The following is a 12,500-nucleotide window of genomic DNA, read 5'->3' on the forward strand; positions in this document are numbered from 1 at the left end:
TAAGACCGAGGGGTCTTAGAGAGCCCTCTAGCGGGGCGAATAGAGCTTGATCAAGCCTTGGGCAAGCTAGATCGAGCAGGACTGAAGCTAAGCAAGAGACCGAGAGGTCTGTCTGGTCCTCCTAGAGAGGCCAAGAGAAAGTACGAGAAGCCAACTAAAGCTTGATCGGGCCTTCAGCAAGCACGACCGAGCTGTACCGGAGCTAACACTAAGACCGAGGGGTCTTAGAGAGCCCTCTAGCGGGGCGAATAGAGCTAGATCGAGCCTTGGGAAAGCTAGATCGAGCAGGACTGAAGCTAAACGATAGACCGAGAGGTCTGTCTGGTCCTCCTAGAGAGGCCAAGAGAAAGTACGAGAAGCTAACTAAAGCTTGATCGCGCCTTCAGCAAGCACGATTGAGCAAGACCGGAGCTAACACTAAGACCGAAGTGTCTTAGAGAGCCCTCTGGTGGGGCGAATAGAGCTAGATCGAGCCTTGGGAAAGCTAGATCGAGTAAGATTGAAGCTGAAAGAGTGTCAGAGGAGCAAATGAACCTCCAAAAAGTGAAAATCAAATTTTAGAAAAAACACAAGTTAAATACTGCATGGACAGTATTTCTATGTGTGGGGCATTATTAGGGGGAGGTGTCTTGTCAAAATATGGCTGGACTAAAGACCTCAACCCGGATAGGGTGGAAGGCCCCATGATCGGTCTGTTACTAATCGGTGACCGATAAAGACCTGACCAAGGCCTGTAGTAAGCTTGGTTAGGCATTACAGGAGTTAACACTAAGACCGAGGGGTCTTAGAGAGCCCTCTAGCGGGGCGAATAGAGCTAGATCGAGCCTTGGGAAAGCTAGATCGAGCAGGACTGAAGCTAAGCAAGAGACCGAAAGGTCTGTCTGGTCCTCCTAGAGAGGCCAAGAGAAAGTACGAGAAGCTAACTAAAGCTTGATCAGGCCTTCAGCAAGCACAACCGAGCTGTACCGGAGCTAACACTAAGACCGAGGGGTCTTAGAGAGCCCTCTAGCAGGGCGAATAGATCTAGATCGAGCCTTGGGAAAGCTAGATCGAGCAGGACTGAAGCTAAACGATAGACCGAGAGGTCTGTCTGGTCCTCCTAGAGAGGCCAAGAGAAAGTACGAGAAGCTAACTAAAGCTTGATCGGGCCTTCAGCAAGCACGACCGAGCTGTACCGGAGCTAACACTAAGACCGAGGGGTCTTAGAGAGCCCTCTAGCAGGGCGAATAGAGCTAGATCGAGCCTTGGGAAAGCTAGATCAAGCAGGACTGAAGCTAAACGATAGACCGAGAGGTCTGTCTGGTCCTCCTAGAGAGGCCAAGAGAAAGTACGAGAATCTAACTAAAGCTTGATCGGGCCTTCAGCAAGCACGACCGAGCTGTACCGGAGCTAACACTAAGACCGAGGGGTCTTAGAGAGCCCTCTAGCAGGGCGAATAGAGCTAGATCGAGCCTTGGGAAAGCTAGATCGAGCAGGACTGAAGCTAAACGATAGACCGAGAGGTCTGTCTGGTCCTCCTAGAGAGGCCAAGAGGAAGTACGAGAAGCTAACTAAAGCTTGATCGCGCCTTCAGCAAGCACGATTGAGCAAGACCGGAGCTAACACTAAGACCGAAGTGTCTTAGAGAGCCCTCTAGTGGGGCGAATAGAGCTAGATCGAGCCTTGGGAAAGCTAGATCGAGTAAGATTGAAGCTGAAAGAGTGTCAGAGGAGCAAATGAACCTCCAAAAAGTGAAAATCAAATTTTAGAAAAAAACACAAGTTAAATACTGCATGGACAGTAATTCTATGTGTGGGGCATTATTAGGGAGAGGTGTCTTGTCAAAATATGGCTGGACTAAAGACCTCAACCCGGATAGGGTGGAAGGCCCTATGATTGGTCTGTTACTAATCGGTGACCGATAAAGACCTGACCAAGGCCTGTAGTAAGCTTGGTTAGGCATTACAGAAGATAACACTAAGACCGAGGGGTCTTAGAGAGCCCTCTAGCGGGGCGAATAGAGCTTGATCAAGCCTTGGGCAAGCTAGATCGAGCAGGACTGAAGCTAAACGATAGACCGAGAGGTCTGTCTGGTCCTCCTAGAGAGGCCAAGAGAAAGTACGAGAATCTAACTAAAGCTGGGTCGGGCCTTCAGCAAGCACGACCGAGCAGTACCGGAGCTAACACTAAGACCGAGGGGTCTTAGAGAGCCCTCTAGTGGGGCGAATAGAGCTAGATCGAGCCTTGGGAAAGCTAGATCGAGCAGGACTGAAGCTAAACGATAAACCGAAAGGTCTGACGGGTCCTCATAAGAGGCATGGAGAAAGATCTGATACTAAAGTACCTCTCGGAAGTAATAAAATATGCCTGATGAAGCCGGGTATGATGTTTGTTGTTTGATGGCATTCATCGATTAGGTCTGGTGGATTCCCCATTACTCCGAGTGGTACTAGTAGAGGCTCCTACAGGGGTGAGCAAAGCGAGATCAAGCCTTAGGCAAGCTAGATCGAGCAGAACTGAAGCTGAAAAGCAAAATAAATGACAGGTCTGTCCAAATCAATAAACTTGAAATCCAGTGTGGTCACCACGGGTCACGAGGTGAATTCCTAGCGATTGTCTGCTGAACGTATAGGAAGGCCCGAAACGAACGATAATTTCATTGCACAGTGGAGATACTATACGTTCAGGAGTAGCATACATCGGGTTTGATCTATGATCATGTCTGGTCTCCGAGGATCCACCGGGTTACCAACTGGCACCGCTGTACTGGGTGTAAAACTGGGCCACCTGAAGTCCCGGGTGTAAAACTAGGTGCCTCTGTGCCAAAGTAGCGGCTTGCGTAGTGCATTATGCCTCCGGCTTGCGAAATGGTTATAAGCAATAACAACAGGACGCCGCGGGGTGTTCACTTAAAGGAGTAACGTTCTCTCAAGGGAGGGGATCTAAAAATCTTGATAAAACATTTATTCTATGCAAAATTTGTGCGCAAATTTTGCAAAGTAAAAAGCTGCACTGTAGCAAATTCTATGTGTGTAGCATTATTAGGGAAGTGTTGTTTGATGGCACCTCTCTACTTGATGCACCAAAGAACTACCTTGATGGCTCATGACCGCTGGTAATCTGTCGTCGCTAGTAGTTCGGAACTGAGAACAAATATGTTCGCAAATTACAACAATTATACAGCATATTGCTGAATAAAGCAGAACCGAATAATACTCAGTGACTTTACACCAAGACTGACTAATGTCTGGATTGTATCGTCCTACTCGAGTAAGGCGAAGAAAAGCTAGAAAGATACGCTTTTCACAAAGCAGGCTTAATGCATGCAAACCAAGGAGGAAGGAGTGATGCCCCTCCTTATAATAAGCAGAACCAAATAAAGAACAGACAGCATCATCTGTACAGTGACCAAGAAGAGGTGAAACTTCTGTATGTGAAAAGGCAATTTGAGCGAGATTTATTAGCAGACTAGTATTATGTTGTTTCTAGTAGGCGAAAGCCGAAACATCAACATGTGAAAATCTGATATTAAATCCTCAATCATTTTCCCTAGTATTATACAGCTATGAGTAACCTTAATTGGACACGGCAATTATTGCTGACCGGTGAAACTTTCGCATGGGAAAGACACACACACTTCTTGACAAAGCAATAAGTATTATGCTGTTTCTAGTACGCGAAAGCAGAAACATCAGCATGTGAAAGTTGTGAAGTTGAAGAATTTTTGTGTTGAGTACGATGTTGTTACTAGTAACCATGTCGACAGCTGAGAACTGTTCTCTAACCAATAGAAGGTGAAACTTCTGTATGTGAAAAGGCAATTTGAGCGAGATTTCTTAGCAGACTAGTATTATGTTGTTTCTAGTAGGCGAAAGCCGAAACATCAACATGTGAAAATCTGATATTAAATCCTCAATCATTTTCCCTAGTATTATACAGCTACTAGTAGCCGTAATTGGTCAGGGAAACATTGTTGACCGGTGAAACTTCACATGGGAAAGACACACAAATTACTTGACAAAACAATAAGTATTATGCTGTTTCTAGTATGCGAAAGCAGAAACATCAGCATGTGAAAGTTGTGAAGTTGAAAAGTTTTTGTGTTGAGTACGGTGTTGTTACTAGTAACCATGTCGACAGCTGGAAAGCTGTTCTCTAACCAATAAAAGGTAAAACTTCTGTATCTGAAGAGGCGGCGTGATTGAGATTTTTAACAGACTAGTATTATGTTGTTTCTAGTAGGCGAGAGCCGAAACATCGACATGTGAACATCTGGTTTTTAAATCATGAGTCAATTCTCCCTAGTATGATACAGTTGTTAGCCGGTATTGGTAACAGTAGAACAGAGATTTGGAGGGCAAAACCTGCTCATGGGAAATGCTCACAGAGCGCTATCTACCAGTACACATAGTATTATGCTGTTTCTAGTACGCGCGAGCCGAAACATCAGCATGTGAAATGTGTAATCGTGGGTAACTCTAAGTGTGTAGAGTACTGTGTAGTAACTAGTAGCCATGCCAAAGCATGCATTGAAACTCTTCGTGATTTAAAAAGCTCAAAGCAAGATTGACGAGGCCGCAAGGCTATGTCTTTCTAAATTCGAACAAATCGAAAGATTGTTCAAAGTACAATTAAACTGATTGATCCTGTCAGTTGCCATATGCTTGTCTGAAAGACTAAGCCATGCATGTGCAAGCGAAGCTTGAAAAAGTGGAACCGCGAATGGCTCATTAAATCAGTTACTATCTATTAGTTGATTTGCAAGCTAAATGAATAACTGCGGTAACCCTGCAGCTAATGCATGCTGATTGTCCGACACTGTCGGAGACTTTTACAAGACTACACCGGGTGATTTGCTAAGTACAGACACATCCCGTGATGAGTCCTAGTAACTGAAAGATCCCAGATAGCTTCGGCTTGGGGACGGAACTTCCGAATTTCTGACCTATCAACCTATGATGGTAGTGTAACGGACTACCATGGTTGTGACGGGTAACGGGGAATCAGGGTTCGATTCCGGAGAGGGAGCCTTAGAAACGGCTACCACATCCAAGGAAGGCAGCAGGCACGCAAATTACCCACTCTCCGCACGAGGAGGTAGTGACTAGAAATAATGATATGAACCTTTATGGTTTGTAATCAGAATGGAATGGACTTAAAAGCTCCATTGATGAACGAGTAGAGGGCAAGTCTGGTGCCAGCAGCCGCGGTAATACCAGCCTCTACAAGCGTATGCAATAGTTGCTGCGTTTAAAAAGCTCATAGTTGGATCTGTTTGAGTAGAACGGCAACATGGTCTTCAGTTAAATCTGTTGACTCGTTCCGCTCATCCTTCGCATCGAAGAAATAGTTTGCACTTAAATGTGACGAACTGTGGAAACGGTGTTTTCACCCTGAGAAAATTAGAGTGTTCAAAGCATCCTTTGGGATCGAATAATAAAGCATGGAATAATGGAGAATGACCCGCTACTCGATTGATGCCGGTTGGCTGAGTGCGGTAATGATTGAAAGGAACAGACGGGGGCATTTGTATTGCTACGTTAGAGGTGAAATTCTTGGATCGTGGCAAGACAAACTACTGCGAAAGCATTTGCCAAGAATGTTTTCATTAATCAAGAACGAAAGTCAGAGTATTGAAGAGGATTAGATACCCTCGTAATTCTGACCATAAACTATACCAACCTACAATTTGTCAAAGTCGATCTTGACTTGGCAAGAGATTAACCGGGAAACCAAAGTTTATTGGTTCCGGGGGAAGTATGGTTGCAAAATCGAAACTTAAAGGAATTGACGGAAGGGCACCACCAGGAGTGGAGCCTGCGGCTTAATTTGACTCAACACGGGAAAACTCACCCGGTCCAGACATCTTAAGGATTGACAGATTGAATATCTTTCATGATTATATGGGCGGTGGTGCATGGCCGTTCTTAGTTAGTGGAGTGATCTGTCTGGTTAATTCCGATAACGAACGAGATCTTCTCCATCTAAATAATGAAATTCACTATATGTGAATTCAAACACTTCTTAGAGGAACTATGCGGAATTAAATACCGCAGATGAAGTGAGGCTATAACAGGTCTGTGATGCCCTTAGATGTTCTGGACTGCACGCGCGCTACACTGTGTACTTTTAGATTGAGTACTCAGCCCTTGGTCCGAAATGGACTGGGCAATCAGAGAAAAGTACAGCGCTTCAAGGGGATCGTCTGTTGTAACTTGCAGACGTGAACCAGGAATTCCTGGTACTTATGAGTCAACAACTCATAGGGATTACGTCCCTGCCCTTTGTACACACCGCCCGTCGCTACTACTGATTGGATAGTTAAGCAAGAATTGCAAATTCCTACTGTTGGGACTTCGGTCTCCGGCAACGGGATGAAGCGGATCGAGCTTAATTGTCTAGAGGAAGTAAAAGTCGTAACAAGGTTTCCGTAGGGGAACCTGCGGAAGGATCAGTGATTGATTCCTTCGGGCATGGCTGCTGGTAGAGGCCATGTCTGTAGTGCGCATGACGCTCTGTCGCTAGAGATTGCTTGGCAACCAATCTCGAATTATGTATCGAGCTCAAAAACTACTTGTGTGGATACATAGTTCAGCAGTCATGGCAAGGGACTGCTTAAAGGGAGACTAGTTAGCAAAAGCAGCCTAGCAGAACTGCAGCTATCTAGATCTCAGAAGCTGGGTTATAGAAGCCCAGCTATAGACTTGTGAATGAGAAAGGCCTAAAAAGGTCCACAAGTCGCGTGGTTAGAACCGACACGCAAAAATCCCAGCGAGTGACAGAGCGTTGCGCTGTTCAGTGGGAAAGAGTTGAGCTACTCGGGGCGCCCACTGAACTTGCTCCGAGCCAAAGGCTCGAAAAAACACAGCTTAGCCTCAGATCCTTTACATAGAAGGCTAGCTAAAATAAACTTACCTTGGACGAGGGTAAAGTTTAGTCAGTTCTTAGGGGAGAGTAATCCACAGCTTCTCGCCCTCTGAACATTCTCCCAGATATGTAGGTCTGGGAGAGTCTCCTCCTGTTCTTCGGAATCTGGAGGTAGACAAAGACAGTACGATACGATCTTGCATCGGGATGACTAACCGATAATGATCATAATCTGACAATTTTTCCGGCTTGAGGCACCGGAGTCAGATTAAAGACACATACTGAACTAAAGGCGTATGTGCAAAGCTTGTCGGAGTGTAGAGAGTCAAGCTGAGTTGACTCGTCACGTGGTGATGACAACAGCCATGTGCAAAACACTCACAACTTTATCGTCTATGTGGAAAAGGTTGCTAACAGCGCTCTCTATGAGAGGCCCTCGCATATAACTATACGAGGAAAAGGCGATAGAGTTGTTTGAATGTGGGGCAGGTTCATCGACAAGCTAAGTTGATCACATTCTTGTTGTGGCATCCTACTAGAATTGGTCACGGTCTGCACCAACTCTCCCCAAGTTGGCCAGACTTAAAACTAGAAATAAGGTTTGCAGCTATGTGAACCTAGAAACTGTAAAGGAGTTGAAAGAACTTAAAGGAATTGAAAGAGGCCTTGAGGTATATCCTCTTGGTAAAGACCCACAAAAGCTCACAAAAGTGGCTTCGAAGGGCAAAACTGGTTCATCCAAAACAATTGGAGAGCTTAAAGCAGAACCAATTCGAATGAAACACTATTGGTGAAACTTCATCATGAGAACGTCACAAGCTGATCACGCTCTATGATATGACTAGTATTATGTTGCTTCTAGTAGGCTAAGCGCAAGCCGAAACATCAACATGTGAAAGTCGTAGAATTTTGCAATCAAACTGTGGCTAGTACTGTGATGTTACTAGTAACCTGGTGTTCCGTCATATGGCCAAGAGAGCATTTGAAGGCGAAACTTCTGCATGGGAAAGCTGCATCATGATCAAAATTTTATATCGAGTATTATGTTGACGTTAGTAGGCCTTGGCCGAAAACGCAGCATGTGAAAGGTATAGATAAAAGTTATTGTTGCAGTCAGTACTGTGTAGTTACTAGTAGCTGGATTTAAGCTCAAAATGAGACACTGTTGGTGAAACTTCATCATGAGAATGTCACAAGCTGATCAAGCTCTATGATATGACTAGTATTATGTTGCTTCTAGTAGGCTAAGCGCAAGCCGAAACATCAACATGTGAAAGTCGTAGAATTTTGCGATCAAATTGTGGCTAGTACTGTGATGTTACTAGTAACCTTGTGTTACGTCATATGGCCAAGAGAGCATTTGAAGGCGAAACTTCTGCATGGGGAAGCTGCATCATGAACAAAAGTTTATATCGAGTATTATGTTGACATTAGTAGGCCCTGGCCGAAAGCGCAGCATGTGAAAGGTATAGATAAAAGTTATCGTTGCAGTCAGTACTGTGTAGTTACTAGTAGCTGGATTTAAGCTCGAAATGAGACACTGTTGGTGAAACTTCATCATGAGAACGTCACAAGCTGATCACGCTCCATGATATGACTAGTATTATGTTGCTTCTAGTAGGCTAAGCGCAAGCCGAAACATCAACATGTGAAAGTCGTAGAATTTTGCGATCAAATTGTGGCTAGTACTGTGATGTTACTAGTAACCTTGTGTTACGTCATATGGCCAAGAGAGCATTTGAAGGCGAAACTTCTGCATGGGGAAGCTGCATCATGAACAAAAGTTTATATCGAGTATTATGTTGACGTTAGTAGGCCCTGGCCGAAAGCGCAGCATGTGAAAGGTATAGATAAAAGTTAGCGTTGCAGTCAGTACTGTGTAGTTACTAGTAGCTGGATTTAAGCTCGAAATGAGACACTGTTGGTGAAACTTCATCATGAGAACGTCACAAGCTGATCACGCTCTATGATATGACTAGTATTATGTTGCTTCTAGTAGGCTAAGCGCAAGCCGAAACATCAACATGTGAAAGTCGTAGAATTTTGCAATCAAACTGTGGCTAGTACTGTGATGTTACTAGTAACCTTTTCTTACGTCATATGGCCAAGAGAGCATTTGAAGGCGAAACTTCTGCATGGGGAAGCTGCATCATGAACAAAAGTTTATATCGAGTATTATGTTGACGTTAGTAGGCCCTGGCCGAAAGCGCAGCATGTGAAAGGTATAGATAAAAGTTATCGTTGCAGTCAGTACTGTGTAGTTACTAGTAGCTGGATTTAAGCTCGAAGTGAGACACTGTTGGTGAAACTTCATCATGAGAACGTCACAAGCTGATCACGCTCTATGATATGACTAGTATTATGTTGCTTATAGTAGGCTAAGCGCAAGCCGAAACATCAACATGTGAAAGTCGTAGAATTTTGCGATCAAACTGTGGCTAGTACTTTGATGATGCTTGTAGCCAACCGAATTGGTTGAAAAGCCCAATAAGTAAGCTAACTTGGGAGAGCTTGTTGGAAACCAAATGCTACTAGATTGGTCCAAATACATCCTTCAACAGGGGATCACTTGGCTCGCTTTACGAAGAGGAGCACAGCTATATGTGTTAATTCGGTATGAATCGCAAGATTTGTTTACCGACCTCTCTAACGCAAAAGGCGGTCTCGGCTTCGGCTGTTGACTGCGTCCGATTCAGGGTTATATAACTCTCGATTGAACACATTGATGTTCTATTGTTGGTGCTTCCAATAAAATTGGAACACTTAAAGCAGAACCGATTCAAATAATAGCATTCTGATCAATGATTGCATTCCTTGATCAAGAACTGCTGGAGTCATTGTGATGGCGAATTTTCTTCATAAGAAAATTGCAAAGAGACGGAACTTAATGAGACTAGTATTATGTTGTTTCTAGTAAGCGGAAGCTGAAACAGCAACATGTGAAAATCAAGTTTTGTTCAATGATCTCGAGGCGATAAGTACTATGAAGCAACTAGTAGCCTAAGCATGACTCAGATTTGAGACAGTCAAAAAGACTGGCGAAACTTCTTCACATGAAAGTTACATAGAGAACTACAAATGTATACAGCGAGTATTATGTTGTTTCTAGTAGGCGAAAGCTGAAACATCAACATGTGAAAGTTGTCTGCAAACTGTAGAACGATATGTGATTAGTACTGTGCTGTTACTAGTAGCCAGTCTGACTGTAGAAGCCAAGACAAAGGGAAACTAATGCATCTGAAAAGGACAAGTTATGGAAAGGTATGCACGATAAGTATTATGTTGTTTCTAGTAAGCGGCAGCTGAAACATCAACATGTGAACGTCGTTGTGTACAGTAACCTAGAACTATATAGTCCTTAGTAACGTGCATTTACTAGTACCTGTAATTGGTATTCAGACTCAGGCAGTTTGGAATAGTTTGGCAAAGATGCACCAGAGAAAACTGGGATTTGATACAGAAATTGTTGAATACAAGTATTATGCTGCTTCTAGTAGGTTGAATCCGAAACATCAGCATGTGAAAATTGAAAACATTTCTGGTTCGAATTGTCACAAGTATTTGGTGATCTGAGTAGCCAAACTCACTACAACGCCAATTGAAGGCAAAAATTCTCAACGGGAAAAGCTATTCTCATTGAATGAGCTAACAAGACGAGTATTATGTTGCTTCTAGTAGGCGAAAGCCAAAACATCAACATGTGAAAGTCTTGCTGAACAAATTTAATGTTGTTGAGCTCAGTACCGTGTGAATTAGTAGCCATAATTGGCGAGCGAAAATTGAACTGGCGAAACTTCGTCTTTGGAAAATTGCAGATGCCGAGCACTTATTTTGCAACGAGTATTATGTTGACTGTAGTAAGCGAAAGCCGAAACAGCAACATGTGAAAGCTGTTGAAATTTGTGGTCATTTTGCAATAAGTACAAGGAGTGTAACTAGTAGCCAGGTCAAAATTTGGGATAAGAATGAGCAAAAATTCTGCATGAGAACAGTTGAAATTATGAAACTAAATTACAAAGACTAGTATTATGTTGTTTCGAGTACGCGAAAGCGGAAACATCAACATGTGAACGTTTGTAACGAAGTTTCGTTAATTTTCAGCCTAGTACTGAGCAAGAACGAGTAGCCTCATCTCCAATCCCACGCAAAATGTAGTGAAATATGTGAGTGAACCTTATTCACGGTGAGGGTTTCCCGAGGTCTGTATTGCAGCGAGTATTATGTTGCTTCTAGTAAGCGAAAGCTGAAACAACAACATTTGAAAGTTGGAATTAATGACTGAATGGAAACTTCGACCTGTGTTTGATAGTAGTAGCGAACAAAACTGCTGAATCGGTTTCTGTCTCATATTGGTCAGTGAACCAATTAAGAGACAATCAACTACATAACCTGAATTGGGCGAGAGAACCCCCTTAACTTAAGCATATCAGTAAGGGGAGGAAAAGAAATCAACTGAGAATCCCTTAGTAATGGCGAATGAACAGGGAAAAGCTCATCGGGAAGAGAAATGGCAACATTTCTCGGTGTCCGGTATGGTTTGATGCTAGACTGGTGAATTTGTCCTGATGTCTACTGGAAAGTAGCATCAAAGAAGGTGAAAATCCTGTAAAGGTCATTTTCGATACCAGTCATAATGGCTCATTCCTATGAGTAGAGTTGTTTGAAAGTGCAACTCGAAGCTGGAGATATGTCTCTCCAAAAGCTAATTATAAAGCGAGACCGATAGTAAACAAGTACCGTGAGGGAAAGTTGAAAAGCACTCTGAAGAGAGAGTGAAAAGTACGTGAAACTGTTGAAGGGGAACTGGAGTGAGCGTTACCATACTCAATGCCTTGATATTATATTCTCGGCTACCGAGTAGTGTAGTTGTCGTCTTTTGGCAAATCTTGTTAATGAATCGAGCAGAAGTTTTCCTCGGAATTCTTCTTGTTGATTCTAAACAAAATGAGATAAATTGATCTTGATTGCCTGTCTGACCTCAACTTCCTATTCAATGCTCTCTACAGCCCGTCTTGAAACACGGACCAAGGAGTGTGAGTTGCTTGCAAGTGTTGTCGCTCATTGAAAGCGCACACGCGAAATGAAAGTGAACAGTGTAATTTTTATGAATTGCACTACTTTGTGTGGTGAGGGCGCCGATTCGGTGTCCCGCAACCACGGACGGTTTTGCTCTTATTGCATGACTGATCCAGAGCAAGTAGCACACGACCCGAAAGATGGTGATCTATGCTTGGGCAGGGCGAAGCCACGGGAAACCATGGTGGAAGCCCGAAGCGGTTCTGACGTGCAAATCGATCGTCTGACCTGAGCATAGGGGCGAAAGACTAATCGAACCATCTAGTAGCTGGTTTCCTCCGAAGTTTCCCTCAGGATAGCAAAAGCTTGAGCAAGATTGAAAAATCTTCGCAAAGCAATTTCATCGGTTAAAGCGAATGATTAGAGGAATGGGGGAAAATTTTTCCTTCACCTATTCTCAAACTATAAATCGGTGAGATGTCCTTGTGACTTAATTGCACTTGGACTATGAATGCAAGCTTTTTGTGGGCCGCTTTTGGTAAGCAGAACCGGCGATGTGGGATGAACCAAAAGTTGGGTTAAGGCGCCTAACTACTTGCTCATGAGTCACCACAAAAGGTGTTGATTGATACTGACAG

At 43.6% G+C, this 12,500-nt stretch overlaps 1 non-coding gene and 1 pseudogene across 1 annotated transcript in view; both read left to right on the forward strand.

Moving 5' to 3' along the window:
- Positions 1-9,395: 9,395 nt before the first annotated feature.
- Positions 9,396-9,547, forward strand: LOC142355107 (5.8S ribosomal RNA; annotated as a pseudogene).
- A 1,683-nt stretch (positions 9,548-11,230) lies between these two features.
- The window catches only part of LOC142355105 (large subunit ribosomal RNA), a 3,522-nt gene continuing 2,252 nt past the window's right edge, over positions 11,231-12,500 (forward strand). The window contains exon 1 of the ribosomal RNA XR_012761161.1: positions 11,231-12,500. This exon is cut by the window's right edge and continues 2,252 nt beyond it. This is a non-coding gene — a ribosomal RNA (large subunit ribosomal RNA).

The sequence above is a fragment of the Convolutriloba macropyga genome, unplaced genomic scaffold (assembly GCF_964194025.1).
Source record: "Convolutriloba macropyga unplaced genomic scaffold, txConMacr16.3 SCAFFOLD_1144, whole genome shotgun sequence".
Classification (NCBI taxonomy): Eukaryota; Metazoa; Xenacoelomorpha; order Acoela; family Convolutidae; genus Convolutriloba; species Convolutriloba macropyga.